Genomic DNA, 22024 nt, shown 5'->3' with positions numbered 1-22024 from the left:
TCTAATCAAGGGAAGTGGGCTCGCCCGGGGGCGGGACTTGTGCTGGCTCCGTAGAAACCCGTGTGGAGCACCCGGATGCACACAGGGCAGGCCCCTGCGGAGAAGCAGCCAGACACGATTCTTCTGGAAAATGGCCCACACCCCGCCTTCATGAAGCTGCTGTTCCAGAGAGGCCAGAGCACTGCACTGCTCGCTCCCAGTGCCTTAAGGCTAAAGCTCTGAGGACACAAGATTCCTTCTGGTCTGCCGCGCTCATGGCTGAGGCCACAGCTCAGTCTTCCTGCAGAGTTTGAGACAAATCAGTTGAGTCACTTTTGAATTATAGAGCACTAAAAAAATTAATATTTATGGTTCCTCGATGTCTCACCTCTTTTTGGCCACTCATAACTCAGACTCATTTGGCCTTGAAGCTTCCTAGGTAGGGCCAACCACCATGTTCTTCGGGGCGGACAGGCCTGGCTGGGTGGTAACGCCCCGCAGGCCACATTCACAAGGCGAGCCCATCTCCAGCGCTCACACTGGGCCTCCGATGTGATGGACGGAGCTGCCTGCCAACATCAAGCCCACGATTTCTGTGCGGGCAACAGGAGTGCCTTACGCTGGCTAATTAGGGGTACACTTGCCTGATTGGGCCACATACAGATGGGACAAAAGGCTGATGGCTGGCCAAAAATTTCTGTTTTTGGAAAAGGCCCTCTTGGAAGAATGCCCTCGCCCCTGGGGCTACATTTTGAGTTCACGTCTACTTTGGGGGTCTTCAGCCCCCTGCAGGAGCTGCTCGATGCCCAAGGTCCTCTTTGGTGTTGGGCCTCACTCTGAAGGCCCCACTCCCCACTGCCCGGCTCGGTGACCTTGGGCAAGTTACTTCACCCCCTGGAGCTGCACTCCCTCATCCACGGAGCACCATTCCCAGGCCCCTGCTCAGCGCTGCTGGGAAGACGAAAGCAGACACGCAAGTAAGGCAGTGAGCACAGTTTCCGGCACCGAGAAAGTACTCAGTGCCCAAGTTGTCGTTCGTCCCAGGCCTGCAGCAAGGGCTGGGCGAGCTTGGATTCCGCGTCATTTTGTTGCCGTGCTCACGCACCGTCTGCCGCAGCCCTGCACCCCGTTCCCATCCCGGGGCACCTCTTCCCTTCACCCTGACCAGGGGCCCTCCCCTCATCTGCCCTCAACTCCCTTTTCTGGTCCTCACCCCAAAACCCCTCCACCCTTCCCCCTTGTCACCTCCTGACAATGACACATGCCCCGCCCCATCCTCCTCCCATTTCACGTGAACAAGAATCCACTCAAGAGAAGGTATTCAACAGTTTATTTGTTAAGTTAAAGTAGCCCCGTGGCCTGCGCAGGCGGAAGGGGGCTCCATGGAGAAGGCGTTTTGCCAGACCTGGGGGCCGTTGTCCGTGATAAGGCCACACAGGACACAGCTCAGGTAGCTTTCCCTCCCACCCCAGCCTGGGGCTCCCCACATTCACTAGGTGGACCCGTGACCACCTAGACAAAGGAGGAGTGGGGACATCTTATTCATATCTTTCCACAATACTGTGTAAGCTCCAGTCAAGAGAGCACAAACTTCAAAATAGCTCATGTTTAAGAAAAATATAAAAGCAACAGTCTTAATATCTCAAATTATATTTATAGGAGGTTTTCAAAGGAGTACATTATTCCCAATGGTCCCCCTACTAGCCGGGCATTTGATGGGGCTGGAGACACCGCCCCTCCCCTCACCCCAGGACTCTGAAGTCCGGAGAGCCACAAGGGCACTGGCATTGAGCAGACGGGCCCAGACCTGCCTCCTGCCGCACCTGGCACAGCTTTCACACACAACAGGCCCTCGGAGGTCAGGGAAGTAGAAACAAATTCAGAACAAGAACTCTGCCCCCGGGAGGTCAGAAGACCAGCCGTTCCACCCTCTTAACACACACTAGACAGTTCCTTCTTTCCCTTCCCACAAGAAAGCTCGCCAGTCTGTGTGGGCTCTTCTCCACTGTCCCCTCCTCCCCATCACTTTGTCTGCTCACCGAGAGCCCAAGGGACCAAGGCTGGGGCAACGTAGGGGATGGAAAGAGGCAGGAAAGGGCACAGACCTGGGGGGACGGAATCGGATCTAAGAGGGAGCCTCAAAGAATGGCCTGGAGTTTCCTGCCATCTCGGGAGGAGTCCTGTGCCAGGAATGTCATGTTGGGAGTGTCAGGAGACACAGAACGTCAGAAGGGACGTCAAGGAGGAGACAAGGATGGGGTCAGTAAGTGCTACTTTGTTCTCTGTAGGAAGCCTCCCCACCCCACAGTTTGCTCCACAGCTCCACGGCAGCACAGACTGAGGCCCCGGGTGCTCTCAGTCCAACCCAGAGACGCGAAGATCAAGTTACAGCAGGTCAAAGCCCTTGTTCAAGGCCCAGCAAGGATGGAGACAGGGCTGAGGCTGGACTCCAGGGGTCTTTTCTCCTGGCCCCAAGGATGCAGGGATGTGGCCACACGAGCGGTCTGGGCACGGGAGAAGCCACACCACCAGTTCCCTAAGTGGGGCCCAAACAAGGCCCAGCCAGGACTCTTGCCACATCCGGAGACTGGAGGGGCTGCTGGCTTCACCGCAGGCACTGAGCCTGTCCCCGCAGGGGCTGCTGCTGCACCAGCTCATCTGGAGCCCCTCTTCCCCACTCTCTGCCCTGGTGTCGGCCACGTCAGGTCTCTCAGCGACAGTCTCTCAGGGAGCCCCCATCCCAGGGTGGTCAAGGACTGTGAGCCCACAGGGCAGGCCCTGGCTGCCACAGGCTCGCCCATGGACCCCAGGACCAGCCAGGCAGCAGAGGCCCACAAACCTCTGTTGGCCGGCTCACCCGGCATCCGCTGGGTGTTGGTCACTACGTCAAGCACTGAGTAACGCGGTGACCACGCCAGCAAGGCCCTAGCCTCAGGGAGCGTGGGCTTCACTAGGGGAGGCCAGCAGCAACCAAGGGAGCAGGACGATGGTGACTCCAGCAGGAAGTGCTATGAGGACAGCACACAGGCCAACGAGAGGGACTGAAAGGGGACCCTGGATGGGTACAGTGGTCAGGGAGGCCTTTTCTGAAGAGGGGACAGTTGAGCTGAGGGCCACACAAAGATGTGAAGAGTGCAAAGGCTTCAAGTTAGCTGCCACTAGGCCAGCGTGGCCCTCCTGCCCTTCTCCAGGCCCTCACTCACTCTGTTCTCTAAAGCACGGAGCACTCAGTTGGTGCTCAATAAGTGCTCACCTTCAATGGGGCTGTGCTGCCCTGGGCGGGCCCAGCCCTGTTGTCTGGTATATTAATGGGGGGGAGGGGGGGCGGGGAGAACGACGGACACCTCAAAGGGGGAGGCATAGTGTGCTCAAATCAGAGACCCCACCGCCCCTGGAGCCACGCCCTTCAGAGGTGGTGGACGAGGGTGGAGCCCACAAAGACAAAGCCACAGGGGTGAAAACACAGAGATGGGGTCAGGAGTCAAGAGCTACCAGCACCGGCAACAAACAGGTGCATACAGTGGGGCATGCCACAGCACGGACCACAGACACACGGCACCCGGCACGCTCTCAGGGACAACAGGCCCACAAGGAAACCTGGCATCAAGGAGCCACTGGAGGGCAGGGGATTGAGGAGGGCGGGGGGCGGGGAGGGCCCACAGAGCCCACCCCCAACCCTCAGAGCACAGGCATGCACATGGGCCACACTCACATGTGGACATGCACACCCATACGCAGTCATTACACACTCACCACTCACACTGACACATACATATGGCTCTCACTTATGGTAGCTACATGCACACAGTCACACTGGTACACATCCACATGCACATTTGTACACGCATGCACACCCACGCACATGCAAACAGCTTGCACATACATGCACATACACACCCTCAGTGCCATAAGCACTTATGAGGCAAGCACACGTGAGGCAAACACTCATGAACACACGTGTGGTCACATGCTGATGCACACGCATATATTCATCTACTCATGCTCACACACTCACCCACCACACACTCCCCCCCCCCCCCCGGCACATTCAAATTCACCCACTCTCACACCCACACACACATACGGGGCACACTCACGCCGCCCCACCCCCGCAAGCGCAAGCGCACGCGCACACATGCACATGCACTGGCGCTGGCCCAGAGACCCTCCCCAAGCCTGGGCTGGCAGCGCGCCTTGCAGGCCAAGGGGCGAGCTCCCGGGCAGAGGATGCGAGGAGGGCGCAGGCCACGGCTGGGCTGCAGCCCCGGAGGGAGGGTGGGTGCTGGGCGGGGTGAGGTGCTGGGTCCTGGCCCGCGCGCTCTGGGTGCCGCGAGCGCGCAGGTAGCGGAGCCCCGCGCCCCAGCCCCGCCGGTGATGACCCCGCGCCAGCAGCTGTCTCGGCGCGGCGACGGCGCCTCTAATTGATCTCATTATCTCCCCCTCGGAAGGTGAAGTGCGGCCGCCGGCGGGGCGGCCCGGCTGGCAGGCGGCGGGCCGGCGGGGGCAGCGCTCGGCCGCGCGGGCGCGCCGCCAACGAACGCAGGCGGCGGCTCTGCTTTGCGAACAGTGATGTCGCCGTCCGGCACCCCGGGCCTAGGCGGCGTCTTCGCCGTGAGTTCCTTTGTCACTCCCGCCGTCCTTGGTAATTATGATGAACGCTATTATGGCCAATTTCCCCTCACCTTCCTCCTTGCCGGAGCCGCGCCCGCGCGGCCGGATCTCCAGCGCGTCCCTCCTCCTGGAACCAACGACGATGCTCCTCATTTAACCCTCCGCCCGGGGCGGCCTGCGCCTGAATGGGCGCCCTTCCGGCTCGCGGGCGGCGGCGCCCCAGCCGGGCCCCGGGCCAGCCTCGGTCCTCCCGGCCGCCCTGCGGGGTCGCCGCGCCCGCGAGCCGGGGTGGCCCGGCCGCTGCCCCTTTGCTCCCTTCCCAAATCAAACTCTCCCTCCCCGGAAGAGAGAGCACAGAAACAGCCCGAGGACTTGCAGGAGGGGAAAAATAGGAAACAGTTTGTTGTGTTTTCCTTGGGTTTGTTTTCTTGCCAAAAAAATTACCCTCTTTGTCTTTGCGCAAAAGAGGCAATGCGGGCACCTTCTGCTGGGCACCGAGACGGTGCCAACGCGCCTTTCTTAAGGGCGGCTTCTGTTCCCTTTCTAGCCTCACCAGATAGATTTTTAACATAAAAAACAGTATATTTAATTGGTTATGGATCTCTGTTCTCTTAGCACTACTGGATATCACAGAAAAACACATTAGTACAGAGCAATTAGTGCGATGGCAGTAAACAACTAAGGCACTATTAAGCTGTGGGTGATTAAATAGTATTTTTATTTTTTATGGTGCTAGACTAAAAGATGGAGGAGATTTAAAATATATATTTCCATTAATATTAATATAAAATATAAATAACAGGTGTCTTCCACTTCTTAAGGCACAATTTATACCCAGCACTTCAATCTATAGAGAGCTACTCTTTTTTTTTTTTATGAAAAAATCTCTTTCTTTATAAACTCTGGGACAGTATTTCTTATCTTCGTGTACCCGGATATTTAAGCAGAAATATTATTTAATTGGAGTTATGGAGTCAGGCGAAATAATGCCCATACCTATATCACCATAAAAAAAAAATAAAGCTCCCCTCCAATTGAAATATACTCCATGATTTCTATCTTTTCAGAGAGCGAATCAGGCATTCTGTGATCAATTGACTGCAGGCTGGGGCAAACAGGCAGGCAGTGGGTGGGCTGGGGCCCAGCGGCAGCACCTTGCTCCCGGCCCACCCCAGCCCAGCGCCCATGGCAGCTCCGGCCGCTCTCCCTCCGCGTGTAGATCATCCTCGCGGTGCTGGCACATCTTTTCCTCGGCATCTGATTAAGTTAACAATGTGCTGCTATTTGCATGCAGATTTGCGGGGCTTTCTCTCCAGCTGCTCCCGGAGCCTTGGTCTTTCTCTGCTAGCGATAGCACAGCAGTCCCTAAATGCAATCTTTGTCAGACCCAGGTGTGCTCTCATTGAGGACGCCTTCGTTCCAAGCAATTTTTCTTTCTGTAGCATTTATAAGGCTCTATTATAGTATAGCCACATCTGGAGGAAAATTCTCCTATTAATTATATACTTTTACCACTAGGAAGACAAATTCTAAAAGATACCAACATTTTTGTTGTTGTTGCTCTTATCTCTTTGACAGCCTGCATTTTATTTTATTTTGTTTTGTTTTTCCAGTCATTTCAATATTTAAAGAGCCATTAACCAAGGGAGGGGGGCTGAATTTCTAGGAAAAGAGGAACAAGAGACCTAAAATCTCAGTGTCGGCCCTGCCTGACCTCAGAGGCCAGCCAGACACCAGCTGAGGCCTTTCTGTAGGCCTTGGGGCTGGGCGTGGGGCTCAGGATGGGGGCCAGGCAGGTGGAAAAGAGTTCCGTTCTGCTGGAATTTAAAAAAACCAGCAAGTGCTATTAACCTTTAACCTCGTCTGCTCCCAGGTGGATGCTCGCTCACGTCACCAAACACCAGACAATCTGATTCCTCTCCAGTCCTCAAGCAGAACCAAACTGGATCGGCACCGTGATCCAGATGCTGTGTTTTCTTTGTGGGCTGGAGGGTAATTTTTCAATCAGCTTTGAGGCAGATTAAAAGAAAAATCTGGAGCTAAGTATTCATTGTCTTTTTCAGAAAGAGATGAGAAGCTTTGCCCGAAGAATCTGAAAGTTACGTTCGAGCCAGGTGGGAGTTTTTGTTTCGGTAGGGATGTTTTGTTTTTGCTTTTTTAAAATCTCTTTTGGTATATAGTCAGATCAGATGGTGGTGGGAGGGTGGATAGAATTAAGCTGAAATGTAGGAAAACTGGATGGTCCCTATCTGGATTTATAATACATTCAAAGTGCTAGCCAATGTAATTTCTGATTCAAAAATTATTTTGCAAAGGGATATACACTGCGTGAACAAGAGTATATGTATGAGTGTGTGTGTGTGTGTGTATATAAGTGTCCTGTGCTGGGGAGGCTGCACATACACACAAAGAAAGCTGAAATACTTTGGGAACAGGGAAAATCAAAATGGAACTGTTTTCACTTTTCAAGCCAAACTCTACCAGGTAAAAATCTAAGCAGGTTTTGGCCACTTAGTCCAGCTCCTATGACAACAAGGCTGACGCCATCTTCTCCTTGGTCTCTAAAGCTGGCATCAGAAAGAGCCCGGGGCCGTGTCCCGGCAGTACCAGGGGCGGCTCCCGGCTGGCCACACGTGAGCAACAAGAGGACACAAGAGGGGCCTTTCTGAGTCGGGCCTCTGAAGGCCGGAGTTACTGCTCCAGCCACGAGCTGCCTCTGCTCGCTGCGCCAGCCCCTTCCCTCAAGACGACCTGTGGTTTTCACTCTCTCCAGCCGCAGACGTCTGCGAGCAGACAGAAGTCAGAAAGGCCCCGCAATTAGGGTCCATCTTTGGACCATGCTTCAGCCTCAGTTTCTTCAGCTCTGAAATGGGAAGAGCAAACCTGACACCAGTGCGTTCGACACACGTGAGGACTGTGAATCACGTCCCAAATAGAGACGATAAAGAAGGGTCAAGTTTACTGAGATTCTTTTTCCTTACGAATGAGCTGCCCCTTCTCCTCCCCTCAAGGAAACAAGCAGCAGCTCCTGGGTCCATGACACTTAAGAGTCTGTGCATTTTTAAAAAATATTTTTAGACAAATAATGCAAAGGGAAAAGTGATTTTTCAATTTGACCCTTTGGGGGTCACTTGCCTTTTAAATCCTCCAGCTTGCTGGCTTCGCAGCCCCCCAGATACCCTCCTGCAGAAACAGAGCGGGGGCAGATGCAAAGATACTGGATTACATCACTGGAGAGCATGTGGCATTGAGGGGAGAGAAAAAAAAAAAAGACAAATGACATTTTGCTGCTATAGTGTGCTATTTTAGTGGTGGTGGCTTGACTTTTGGCCCAAACGCATATGCCAATGGCAAGGCTAACTCCAGGGACTCACAAAAAAGAATGTGTGTTCACAGCTGTACTGTACACCAATACAGATTACATGTTTTCAGTGTTGCGGCCACAACAGAATGCTAATTAACATACTGGAGTGATGAGGCCGGCTGCAGGGGCCTTATTGTTCCATTATTTCATGAAGCCCAGCTGCCTTTGTTTATGTCACTTATCCTCTCGTGCCACAGGTTTTTACTCCAAAAATACTATCCCAATACAACGTTAATATTTAAAAAACAAAGAGGTGGCAGATTGTCATTTTTGTGTCAGTCTCAAACTGCAGAACTGTTAAGCTGTTCTGGTTCGGTATTTAGAAATAATTTAACAGCCATATTCAGACACTGCCTGCATTCTAACATAATGGCTGAATGCTTGAACCAAGCAAATGCGTAACCACCCTGACATCACTTATGAGATTTAGATTGGTCAGTTAATGGAAGTCTTTACCAGAATCAATACCATAACAGCTTCTTGAAATGAACGTGATTTTTTACACGGAGTGCTGCAAACAATAACTACAGAAATATACTACCTTTGTACCCGGCACAAAGAAGCGAAGATGCAAAATTAAGAAGCAATTACATTTTTGCAAACTAATATTCCAGTTGATTATTAAAAACAAACACTTTCAAAAATACGTACTTATCATTAAATAATTGGAGAACATTAATACCCCCCCACTCCTGATTAATCATTTTTTTACACTTTTTAATAGCTGTTTCACCTACTGGCTACATTATCAGGTTGCTATTAAGTATTGATATTGATGACTGATGTAACAATGATTAACTAAAAAGCGGTATTTAGAGCTTGTTTTTTGGTAAACATTTTTTTCATAATCCTCATTTGAGGGAACACTGTCTGCTGGCTAAATTAGTTTTTTTTTCTTTTGCCTGGATTGTGCATAAAAGTGACAGTCTATAAAATACAGGTTTCCTCAAATAGTGTTCCACCAGCAATCTATACATACTGCAGTGACTTCACAGTCAGGCAAAGCTGTTGGCTCAAGCCCAAAATGTTTATGGTGCATTGCTTTCCCCACAGAACAAAAACACCCTGGAGTTTTATTTCAGATTTCCCTAAATGCGCCTTTATTGACACCAGGTACGATAGTTGGAGCAATACGTAATACCCTAGCACAGACGCCATTCCACCAGAGTCATAAATTAAGTTAGAAAAGGTTTCCCCTAAAAAGTGTGGCACTCCACTAATCAAAGCCACACTGTCGCCCAGGAACACCAAATCCGCCCCACCGCCAACGGAGTGAACAAGCCCTAGTTGCTTTTTAACGAGTTTAACTGGTAATCTCAGATAAATGGAGAACCACTTGAAGTGTCCGTCTTCTACAAGGCAGTAATGAAGGGATTTAGAGCGTTCTGCAGCCCAAACTGCATATAACCGAGAGAATGCCACAGGTGTGCCACCACCGCGACCGAGGGCTTTCTCAGCGATGGCCATCCCCCCGCTGTGGACACAACGTAGATTTTTTTTTAATTGGATCCAGGAGCTAGCTAAATGATCCAACTGCTCTGTGCTCAAGCCCCCAGCTAGCTTATATACCAATAATAATAAACTTTCCATAATAGCAGCTCAGCCTATTACTGTTTTTTTCTCTTAACCTAAAAGTGGAACCACTTTATTCTGATTGCAGTCACCAAAGAAACTCCTGAATTGGTTTCCTCCTAAACGACTGCTCAAGAATTACAGATGGGGGCCAGGTAAATAATATTCAATTACACGTGCACACATTTTCATAGGGGAACCTAAGATAATATGGTACCGGGAGAAAACACTATCATAATTCATCCCTTTGTCATTTGTGGGAGACTTTTTCCTCTTCCTTCATAATATCTATTTATCAGGACGAAGCACCAGCCAGTCATAACGGCACCCTGGGACCATGATACAGCCTCTGGGGCTGCCCCATCCCAGATGAGTCAGACCCAGTCGGATACAGCTTCAGTTTGATCCTGTACAATTAATGCATTCATGTTCAGTTTGCAAAAATAAAATACCAGCCCTGTGCTTCCATTCCGAACATCAGAAAAGTGTTAAATTTATAAATAAGAGATCAAAATCCTTTAGCGGGCAGAAACAATATCTTCAAACTAAATGCATGGTTCCACCATTTAGACATATTTTTAACAATCTTAATCCCACTTAAACTTTGCGAAAACTCTATTGAAAATTTAACCTTGTGCTCTTGAAGCTGAAACTGATAAAACTTAATAGCAACAAGGCAGTGAAACACTAATAAACTCATTATAGATCACATAAATGGGAGCCTGCGTGGCTGCCAGACAGCACACGTAAGCAGCTTCGGGTGCAAATAGCAAAGGCAGGCAAGGTGGCGCGGATGTCTGTGTGGACAGTTGGAGGGAGAGGATTCAGTAACGCTTCACAATAAGTTTGCTAAATTTACTTGATTAGGCAGTTCATTTAGAAATTTCAGATGCTAATTATAGGTGGATGCAGACAAGCTGGTATGGAAGCATGAGTTTCCTGAGGCCTCAGAGCCACATCAGGGCCCGCTCTTGCAGAATGGATTCCGAGCGCTCAAAGCCCTTTCCATGTGACCCCCCTGCCCCCAAGGCTGAGGGGCTGAGGAAGCACCTGCAACCAGGCCCCCTCCCTGGGACCCCGCGGGCCTCCCCCAGCAGGATCCACAGAATCACCCCCAGAGTCGGGGAGCACCGGAGGCTGCACCCTAAGGTCTACTTGCCGAATTCTGACACGTGTTCAGTTGGGCTCACGTGGCAATTTAAGAACATGTAAGAGTTGTCAACTTGCAAAAACTGGCTGAGCTCCATATGGAAATCCAGATTGCTGACTTCCCTTTAAAAATCCAAAGGTCTAGCAGCACCAGACCCACAGTCCCATGGGCAACCACCAGGCCATGTGTTCTCCAGGTGGTCACATCCTCATTCATGGATGGAGATGCTCTTGTCCCTGCAGCATTAGAGTTTTGCAGCCCTGGTCTGTACCATTCAGAGGCTGCTGGTCAGAGGAAAGGGAAGACATGGTCAAGAGAAGCTACACCAAAGGAAAGTTGGAGGGTGGACAGGAAGACTAAGACTTCATGTTCCAGGCCCCACCCCACCAAGCTCAACCAACACGTAGCTGCTGAAGCCAGTTCTGCCCATGCAAGTCCCTCTTTGCAGAGGGTCAGGAAGTCCATCTTCCCTCCCTGCCACCACGAGAAGAATCTGTAAACCCTGGAGGCACGGCAGTAGGAGAGGGAAATGGAGGCTCTGCCTTTGAGTTGCTCCAAGCCTAGGTCAGGAGACCAGACATGAAGATCAGACAACCGGAAACCAGGCAAATGGTCAAAGATGGAAGGTCGAACCCTGTAGGAAGACTTGAACAGCCATTAGGAGTCACCACTCTTAGCCTGGGGAGAGCCGACCACAACGCTGGGACAAGAGGGACCAGCAGGAAGGACTGAGACCAGGAAAGGAGGAAAAGGGGGAAGGAGAGATGGAGGTGGTAGGCGAGCCCAGTAAAATGGGAGACTCCACACGTGCTTGTCACTCGCCGTGATCGGTGGTGCCAGGAGCCAGGGTCAGAGCCACGGTCCAGAGTTTGCTCACCCCTTGTCTGTTCTAGACTCTTGATACTGACTGCACAGCAGGACCAGCGTCATTGGCACTTCCTGGGCTCTGGTTAAAAACAAGCAGTGTGGACTCCACCCCAGAACTCCCAAATCAAATACATATTCTAAGCGCTCATCTATCCACCTGGTAGGAAGAGCTGAAGGGGCCACCGCAGGCTCCCCTGCCGTGCCCTGGGCCGTGCCATGTGAGGGGCATGCAAGTCTCACGACTCGAAGGTGCCTTTCTAGTGGGGACATGCTGCCAGTCCATCCACCTGGATGATGTTCATTTAGACTATCAATAAATATGGCTTCAGTAGTCAGATGATATTTAATTAGCATTAAACTCTTTTATTTCATGTAAGTTAGAGCCTTGCCTGAAACACTTCATTTGGAAAGTAACCTGGCACTCAAGATTAAAATGACATATTAGCATGTCAGCGGTAGCCTCATCATGGTGTGCTCCCCTTCGGCTGCCAACCCTGCAGGGGAGCGACACGATGTTGCTTCCCAATTCCCCAGCAGAAGGGATGTGACACAGGGGCTCTCAGAGGTGAGGGGCTGGGTGTTCTTACATGGCAAAGGGGCTGTAGCCCCCAGGAAGTGTGAAATGGAAACACTTATCCTTGTCAAAGTTGGAAGCAACTTTTCATCCTTCTATCTGAATTTTCTTTCTGTGCCTCAAAGCCATCAAGTCCACCCCTGCCTCCGGGCCTTTCCATGAGCCGTGTCTCTGTCCAAGTCCTGCTGCATCCTCACAGGGCTCTGACTTGCTCTTCAGAACTCTGACTCAATGTCACCTCCCCAGAGGGGACTTCTCTGATCTCTCAGTCTCAGCTATGGCTGGCCTCTTGGCTTCATATCCCTCCATTTTAATACTCTGTATAACATGTGTCCCTACAGATAACTTTCTGGTTTCTTCATCTATTTGTCTGTCTATTGCCTCTCTCCTCCAACTAGAATGCCCTGCATGAGGGCAGGGACCTTGACTGTTTTGTTCTCTGCTATATTCCTAGGGCCTAAAACAGTGCCTGGCTCATCACATAGGATTAAAGAAAGAAGGGAAGGAGGGAGGGAAAATAGATGATAGGTAGGTAGGTAGATACATAGATTGTAGATACATAGACACAGATGATAGATAGATGATAGGCAGAAGGATAAATAGATAAGAGATGGTTGGATGGATAGGTATATGATGGATGAATGGACAGATAATAGAAGATGACAGATTATGGATAGAAGATAGATGGATAGATGGATGGATAGATGGATAGATTATAGAAGACAGACAGAGGATAGGAGATGATAGATAGATTATAGATAGACAGAAGATGGATGGAAGGATGGATAAGAGAAGATAGATGATAGATGATGATAGATTATAGATATAAGATGGATGGATGGATGGATAGATGATAGAAGATAGATGACAGAAGATGATAGATAGATTATAGATATATAGAAGATGGATGGATGGATGGATGGATGGATAGATAGATACATAGATGATAGAGAGACTGCCAGACAGCTAGCTCAATTGATCAGTCACTTTGGCTGACACAAAAGAGCAGGGTGTCCACTCACAGGAGGCTTGCAATCTAGAAGGGAAGTGACAGAGTCAGAAAGCATGGCCCAGCACCACTCACAGCCCTGTCAGGTGTGCCCGGAGCAGTGTGTGATTACGTGACAGTTAGGAATTCTGAGGGCAGGGCCATGAGATCAGAGGAGAACTTGCTGGGGGCTGGAGGAGTTGACAAGGGGCTTCCTCAGGGGTCAGGGAGGCAGTGGCTTCGTGGAGTAATCTAAGCTAGATCCTAAAACCCTGGCTGGATGCAAACATTCCAAACAGGGCCACCCAGGAATGCCCAAAGGCTTGCACGCAGACCACTAGGACACACAAGATGATTTTAGGTGACACATAGAAAAACTCCTTTTTAAAAAAAATTCATACTTATGTAATTATTCTAACATTTAATATGAAAAAACATATAACTGGCACATCAAACTAGAGATTTCACAGATATTATTTAGGACAAAGCTAAATATAATATTTAATCAAAAGAAGTGTGTCCTCTTAAAAAAATATTGTTTACAATGTAGCAGGTGGTACTCGGTATGGTAAAAATCAAAAGGGAGGTGTGTGAATGATGAAAAGTGTTGGCTTGGAGCTAAGGAGTCATTCCCAGCATAAACTGAAGCCCCCATCCCCCAGCCCGGGCCCGGAAGTTCTCATCCACAGGAGGCCTTGCTTTGCTGGATCTGGTCCCCAGCTGGGCTGTCAGAGGCAGATGCAGGCCTAACAGCCCCTCCCTGGATTTGTGGAAGTGGCAAGGATGTATCCAAGCGCTCCACACCCTCCCTGGGGACGCAGCCCCCACTCTGCCTGTGCCACACGGGCAGCAGGAAGTGCTCCAAGAAAGAGTGGCACGGGCTCCTCCAGGGGCAGCCCCACGAGCTCCAACAAGTCCTCCCCTTCTGAAGGCAAGAAGGAGAAAGAGAAAGAGGAAGAGGAAGAAAGACAGCACAGAGAGAAGGAATGGGGAGGAGGAGGGAAAGGATAAAAAAGACAAACAGGGGAGAGAAGGAATGAGGGAGAGAGAGAGTGGGAAAGGCTATCTAGGACCAAATGCTGGCTGAAGTCCTTATCAGGAAGAAAAATTTTAAAATGCACGAACTCTATTTATACCCTGAATAAACAAGATAATTACGTGTTCATTTCATAAGTTGTGCCTTGATTTCGAGATCACCAGCGGCCACGAATGTTTGGATTTCACATAAGCATGTTTAAAAGCCATGGGTCTTGACCCTCTGACCAGGAAGCTAAGCTTAGTCAACACTTTCACACTGTGATCAAGGCATAAAGCAGAGAGTTGAACAAACTAACATTTTACGCTTGGAATTGAAGTATAAGCAGAAGAACTGATGAATCTGCTAATTGTTCCATTGTTCTTGCCTGCTCTTGACATTGGCATATACCCCTTGTATAACCCAAAGTGCATCTTTTGTATATGTATGAAAAGAAAAATGTGTGCAACCCGATGAACATAAGGGGGGGCGTTAAAGGGCAATCCCTTTTTTATTATTTTTTTTAAGGCCAACTTGCTGTGTACAATCCATGGCCCTGGCCTGACAGTGTGGGGAAGCTGCCTGCAACTGTGCACTGTGGGCAAGCCGGACACAGTCTGGACGCCCCAACCTAGCCCTGTCCCTGCTTTGCCTCTTTCTTTCTGAGGTCACTGTAAGCCTCAGCCTCCAGCAGGGCAGCAGCCAGGTTTGCAGCAGGCTGATGGGTGTATTCTTCCCCCTACTCCCACCGCCACCGGCGCAGCTCAGCATCAGACAGCGCCGCTGGGCTTCAGCTGCCCATTGCCTGGATGCATCCCAACTGAGCCCAAACAGCCTAACCTGGCATGCAGCTTCTCACCCATCGGGCTCCCACCTGCACCTCCACTCACTCTTACTTATATCCTAAATTCCAGCAAGACCTAGCAACTTGTCATTCCCCAAGACCAATGCCGTCCCTGGTTTGTCCAGTCTCCCCCTCTACTGCCCCCACCTGGAATGGCCACCTCAGCATGGCCCCAAACTTGCCCCCACTCCCACCCCCACCCCCAGCTGTAAATGCATCCAGGAAATTCCCACCTTCTTCAAGCAACTTCTCTCTTGCCTTCTCCTTATCTCTATTTACGAAAATCTTCCTGGTCCCCAAGCTCCAGCTCCAGCACCAGCTTCTCCACACAGCTCTTCCTGAGCCGCAGAGTGAGCCTGACTTTTCCTCTCTCAGCCGAGTATGCTCACAATACTTAGCTCCTCTGTTGTTAGCCACAATGCTCCTGTTAACTGATGCCTCCCTCTCAAGTTTGAATGCATGGCTCCCTGTCTGATCTCGGAGGTGCCCTGGCCGCGTCCCTGTGTGTTGTGGCCTTCTGTGTGTTTGTCCCCTCGCTGTTAGGATGGTGGCAGAGAGAGTCCTAGGGCTCCACAGGTTTCTGTTGACTCACACGGACCTGAAGCAGCACACGCCTTACTTCTCTGCAGCACAGCCTTGCAGGCCTGGGCTCCTGCATCCTCAGGGACGGGCCTCGGGGCCGCGCTGATGTGTAACCCCGGCCATCGCTGCCTCCGGGGAAAGCGCGCCCTTCAGGGCCTTCCAGGCCCAATCCTAACTGAACCAGCCTGCTGCCCATGCTCGCTCCACAGAAAATCTGGATTATGGAGGACAGGATGGGACATACTCTGTCTCCTCCACCCGTCAGCCTAGAATTCCACGGGGTTGCCCCAACTCTCCTGGCAATAGGGGGACCCTGGCAGAACAAAATCCAAATCAAAGTCTTTAGTTGATTTCAACCCCAAATTTCTCTGTGACTGTAAAACAAGAATCAATAATACCAAATAGTCCATTTTGAGGGGATTAAAAGCACAGTTTGGCCTTGTTGGAGGTTAACCCTCAAATACAGACCCTTCTTTAGAAGCCTCTTTCCACTGCCCTCCTAGAAGCAAAAGGAAGGTGGCCCGTGGGCTCTCTCTCTGTTCTTCTTCATGACACTGGATCCTTTTAGCCCAAAACACTGAGCTGGGGCACGTGTGAGGATCATCCCAGACTGTAAGAATCCACATCACTGCCAGGCGGCTCCTGGCAGTCTATGTCACACACACGTACACGCACGTGCACACACGCACACACACACGTCAGGGAAGGCCTGGTCTCCCATGGAAGGTTGCAACTATTGAGAGATATGGAAGTAAAAACCAGATACTTCTCTCCCCCTCTTTCCTTTCCCGCCTGGCCCATTACCTGACACATAAAGACCATCTGGGTCAGTGAAAGACAAAAGCCATTTTGTCCTTACCTAACAGATACTGCACCGTTGTATACACAGATCTTTATTTCCTACATAAAGTTAAAGGTTTGTGGCCACTTTGCTTTTTGCACATAATCCTCCTTTTTTATTTTAATTAGCATGCCTCAAACAAAGACAACAATTTCAGAACATACAAGCAGCGCTGCAAAATCATCAAAACAGAGAGCTGTTCTCGCCTTTTCCACCCCTTTCAGAAGCAGGAGAGGGAAACAGGGATGGGAAGCCTGGGACCAGCAAAAGGAACAGTGCCTCCTCTTAGATGGCAGCTATTTCCTCCTTTTACCCACAGTGCTCAGAGGGAGAGGGAGAACCCAGGTTCTAGAAAGGGTTGGCTTGGCAAAGAAAAATCTCCAGTGAAAGAGTCATCGTGGGAGTAGCTGGGAGAAGACGGACGTGACTGGCCCACCCAGGACCCCGGTCCACAGGCCTGGACCCAGGGGCAGCAGGACCGCAGAGATGCAGCTGGAACATCTGCCTGTGGGCGGCCCTTGGCTTCCTCAGTGGCCAAGCCCCATGCTCCCTGCAGAGCGGCTCCCAGAGAACAGCCTGTGCTCATGGCCCCCAGCACACTGCCTTTACAAGAGCACGCTGGTTCTCACCTCCCTCTGCTCACCAGGAACCCGCCCGCCTCGCTCCCAGGACTGGCACACCTCTGCTCCAGGCACAGCTGTGGCTGCCAGAGTCAAAGGGACACTCACCAGAGCCTCTGGAGGAACAAGGCCCCCAGCGCGGCAGCTCACACGTGGGACGCGCTTTGGGCACAGGGAGACCAGGCCATGGGCCCCCGCACAGCTGAATTTTTTTTAACTGAGATTCATCTCAGATCCTTCTTACTGCCCTTCTTCAGCTGCCCATGCCTCACTGTGTGGGACAGACGGACATTCACAGAAGGCCAGCAGCGCAAGTGGGGTGTCACGGGTTAACGTGTCTCTTTTTTTGTTTTGTCGTGTCTATTTGCAAAGCTGACCTAATGCACAGCCTCACAGCTCTCAACCTCTGAAGGGCCAAGAGGGACACAGGAGCCTTTGTCTAGTGACAAACAAAGGCAAAGTCATGGCGGAGTAGACCCTAGAGTGTTGCGGGCCCCCGCCCCACCCGCAAGGATGCTGCCCTGCAAGGCTGCTCGCTGGGGCAAACTCAGAGGGAAGTGTATGTCCAGCCTCAACCCGCTGCTGGCCTGGTCCCCACCCTGGAAGGCCCCATGCAAAGTGGCTCATCCCAGACCCAGGGAGGGCCGGCACTCCTCTGCCCCACCACCTCACACAAAGAAAGCATGTCCAAAAAGAAAGACCAAGTTCACCTTCTTTCATGGTTTTTTTAAAGCAGTTTTCCCCCCCAAAGCCCCAGTAGGAAGTTGTTTAACTTAGTTGTAAGTCCTTCTAGTTCTTCTATGTGAGACACCGCCACAGCACGGCTTGATGCGCAGGGTGTAGGTCTGCACCCAGGATCTGAACCCACACCCACCAGCTGCTGAAGCCGAAAGCTCAAACTTAACAGCTGTGCCGGGCCGGCCCCCAACTTCACATTTTGACACCTTAACTGAAGTGGGTCATTTAGACTCCCACCGGGCCCCTTGTCTGCCTCCCTCACTCCGGAGTAAAAACCCCAAAAGATCTTTCAACTGTAACCCGGTCGCAAAGCAGAAGGCGCACGATTAGCTCTGTAAACCAATCAAGCACCATTAAGGAGAAAGAATATGACATGAAGCTTTTGTTTCTCGAAATGAAAGAAAGAGAAGAAGAAAAAAGGAAGAAGACAAGAAAAGAAAAGCCAGCAGCAGCAGCAGAATTACAGAAGGAGGAGTCCCCACCCAGACACCCGGGGAGAGCTGCTCAGGCTGGTGCCGGATGGCGAGAAGGGTTAAATTTATGTTCCATTACAAGTCCCCTTTTTTTTGGTTTCATCTTCTCAGTAAAACACATAACTTAAAATGAAATCAAATATTAAAAATGACAGACTATATAAGTGCTGTGAGTAACTTCAGGTCACGGAGGGAGGGAAAAGCCGGCAAGTTGTCAGGCACTATCTGTCAGAGTGAATTAGAAACAATCAACAGAGACTGAAAGGGAAGGTGATTGTTATTAAGCAGCGGGGCTGTGAGCAGGCTGCCCAGATGTGGTCATGCATATAAAGGACAGGAAACAGCAGTTTAATTCAGGAAGCCCCGGCGAACAGGGCAGCAGAGAGGAGAAAAGTCCTTTGTCGCTAATAAGCTGGAAGTTACTTTGATAACAGCAGGGTTAGACTCGAGAATAAAACACATTTCTTTCACTACCACACACCATTAATATCACAGAAATGTGGTCGGAAGAAATGCCCAGCGCGAGCCGGATCAGCCGCTGGCCTTCCCCAGCAGCCTGGAGAGCCGACCCCGGTCCCCATCCGGGCCCGAGCCTCCGCTCCTGCCAGGGAAGGGCCTTTTCTGACCACGTCGGACCAACTGTCACCCTCCAGAAATGTCATATGACCAAAACACTATAAGGAGAGTATTTCCTTATTGCCCAGCATCAGGCCCTCCCGTTCCTGGGGCCTGTGGGGAAGGTGCGAGCCGGGTAAACATCCTCGGTGTAATGAAGGCCACGTATGCAGCCACGAAGAACAATTTTATATGCAGACAAGGCCCGATTTCATAAGAAATTACTTATGCAGGCGTTCTGCAATTATCCTGTGATACTTGCAGGCAACAGTCTGACAGCAGTTGTGCAAACAATAAAGGGATTACAGAAATAAAAACAAATAATATTACACACGCAGAAACTCCATGTTGCATGTGGACGGGATGGAGAGAGATGAGTGGAGACGGGCAGGGCCAAGAGGAAGCGAGGCCGGGGCAGAGCCGACCCCTGCCCGGGCACTTGGACTGTGCCAGCGCTCGCTCCAAGCCCCCGACAGGACCCTGCCCGCAGGCGGCTGTATGGCAGTCTGCCCCCATCTCAGGGGAGGCTGGGCCACCTGCTTGCCTCTCTGGGGAGCTGAGGGCATGGGTCACCTTTGCAGGAAGGAGCAGGGTCACAGGACCAGGAAGGGACAGGCAATGGGTGGGCTGAGAGCTTTGCCATTTTCTCTCGTACACCAGGTGGCCTTCCCAGAACAGGAAGCATGTTGTCCTTCCGCCTCATCCCGGGGTCAGCACAGGCCACCCATGTCCAGTTGCAGCCCAGAGCTTCCAGGCAGCGGGTGCAGAGTCAGGACTGCCCCTCCCATAACACAGGTGAGCAGAGTAAGTGGGGCAGCCATGATGAGGACCCAATCAAGACTCAGTGGAGGCCGGGGCACTCGCCGAGCAGCCCCGTGACTGGCATGAGGACAGGGCTCCCATCGCTCACTCCTGGGGGCAGGACTCGAACCTCATCCATGACCGTGTCCCCATATTAGACACAGGCAGGCGCCGGTGAACTCAGGTGTTGGGGAGACAGAGAGTGAGGTGGGATGCAGGCCCTGCACAGGGGCCTGCTGACCCCATCCCCAGAAGATGGGTGCTTCCCACTGCCGCCTCCCCTCCAGGCACTGTCCAGGAGCTGTCACCCACCTCCCACAGTAAGAGTGCAGGGACCTGCAAACGCTCGCCCCTCTGCACTTCACATACTTCCAGACCCCAGGCTGTTCTGCAGGCCGCTCAGAGTCAGCACTGGCCTGTGCTTACTGCATGCCACTGTGTGCGACCCTTGCTCAGTGCTGAGGGCAGGAGTCACAAAGTGCAGGCTGCAGCTCCATCTAGACCACAGATATACTAGTGTTTGCAGAAAGTTTTTTTAAAACTTAAATGAGTTGCCAACATTGGAGGGAAAAAAAGAACCAGATTTTTTTTTAACTTCTTTTTCCTTAAAAACTATGAAGACCTAGAAATATTCTGTCCGCATCTCCAAATGGCTGCAACTGACGAGAGCTGAGTGGCCCCTCTCAATGGGATCAGCTCTACCCAGCCTGCTCTGGCCTGCTCTGTCCTTCACACATGCCAAGTTCTTCCCTACCACAGGGCCTTTGAACCTGCTGTTCCCTCTGCCAGGAATGCTCTTCCTCCAGACCTTTACCTGGCTGGCTACTCCATGTCCTTCAGACCTCTCACTTCCAAGGTGCTTTCCACAGGGGGGTGAGGTCCATCACGGACCACCTACACCCTCTCAAGTACAGCCACGCCCCCTTTCCCTTCCCCAGCCCAGACAGTTTCTCATTTATCACTCTCTAACATCATCTTATCCGTGGCTGTCTTGTTTACTGCTTCCTAGCCTCACAGTAGAAGCTCCCCGAGGACAGGGAGCTTGTCTATCTTATCCAAGGCTGTACCCAGGGTTGCACCATGGCCAAGGGCTCGGGCTCCAAAACCAGAAAGAAACAGGCTCCGACCATGGCCTTACCATCCACCGGCTGTGTGACGTGAGGGAGTCCACTGCACTTCTCTGACCTCAGGTTCCATGTCTGGAAAATGGAGCTAATAACAGTATGTCCCTTCTAGGGAAGCGGTGAGGATGGAGCTATCCCAAAGCACGCTTCGACCAGAGCCTGCTCCGCTCTGCCCCTCAGAGTCCAACTGTCCCGGTGTGGTTTCCTCTCAGGCAAAGTGAGAGCGACGGGACCTCTCTCTCCTAACTCCACTCAGCAAAGGAGGCTGCAAGGATCCTCACCTCCGCGAGCCTGGAGATTTCCTGGTGAAGGTCACATAAGGCAGACAGCCCCACACATATATGCAGGGCTTGTCATCATCACCACACAGACATCACAACTGTCCCGCCATCTCCTGTGCTGCCAGAGCGCCACCACCGCAGCCTGCAGCCGAGGTGATCACCGCTGCAGGGAGGCTGTGGACTCACGTCTGCACCAGGATAGCCGGGCCGCCTCAGGACAGCGGGAGCCACAGCGAGACCAGCACCCTGAGTCCGGGGCCCAAACATGCCCCGGGCACCGGGGACCACTGTCTGTCAGAGGGGACGAAGGGCCTGTGGTCTCTGAGGGCCACTTCCTTCTGGAAGGCACTGAGCCTCATGACCAACCGTGGGGACCTTCCGAGGGATAAAGCTAAAGAGAGCCAGACAGCCACACCTCGTGGCCCTGCCTCTGGTCCCTGCGAGGGTTTCTCTGGAAATGTAGATTGTGGCGGGATAGTGAACGATTCTCTGATGTGTGTGAGGGGTTCAGTCACCGACAGCTCACCTGGGATCCTAGAAATACAGAATTTCTACGGAAAGGCGCTTCAGGGTGGCGTCTATGTCCCCAAGATGCATTCTATAACATCACATAAGACTTTAAAAAGTTAAGTGTCCCCTTCAAAGGATTGGGAGGGCCCCGGTGGAAAGGAGAGCGAGCAGGAAGACCCCAACGGGTCTCTTCGGAAGGCCAGCAGTGGTTCAACCAGCTCATCATATTCCAGCCCGCACGGGAAGGGTCCCTCCAGGGCCTGAGAGCCCTGTGCTCTGGGGCTGCAGTCAGCGAGCAGCCTGGAAGGAGGTGCCCGCGTGCTCTCCGCCTGTTTCTGAGACCTGTCCCCTTTCTTGGTCTACAAGGCACAGAATTTGCTCGTGGATAGAAAGTTCCAACCCTACTTCCAGTTCACAGGATCCCAAAATTATTCCAAGATGTACATTTTCCATGCAGGAAAATCTCCCCGCCTTC

The 22024-nt window shown here is 51.6% G+C and overlaps 1 protein-coding gene across 28 annotated transcripts in view; it reads right to left on the bottom strand.

The window, feature by feature from the left end:
• The window catches only part of ZNF536 (zinc finger protein 536), a 420129-nt gene that overhangs the window by 284186 nt on the left and 113919 nt on the right, over nt 1-22024 (bottom strand). Inside the window, exon 1 of one of the 28 annotated variants that reach the window (XM_070632504.1) lies at nt 17116-17270. The exons of 26 other annotated variants lie outside the window; for them this stretch is intronic. The gene's annotated coding sequence lies outside the window, so the exon portion shown is untranslated. Of the gene's footprint in view, nt 1-17115; nt 17271-22024 lie in introns of those variants that run through there. One more of the 28 variants, XM_070632484.1, reaches the window with a different exon arrangement.

The sequence above is a fragment of the Equus przewalskii genome, chromosome 9 (genome assembly GCF_037783145.1).
Source record: "Equus przewalskii isolate Varuska chromosome 9, EquPr2, whole genome shotgun sequence".
NCBI classification, from domain to species: Eukaryota; Metazoa; Chordata; class Mammalia; order Perissodactyla; family Equidae; genus Equus; species Equus przewalskii.
The sequence above is the reverse complement of the archived record's forward strand: the minus strand, read 5'-3'. Positions and strand labels throughout refer to the sequence as shown.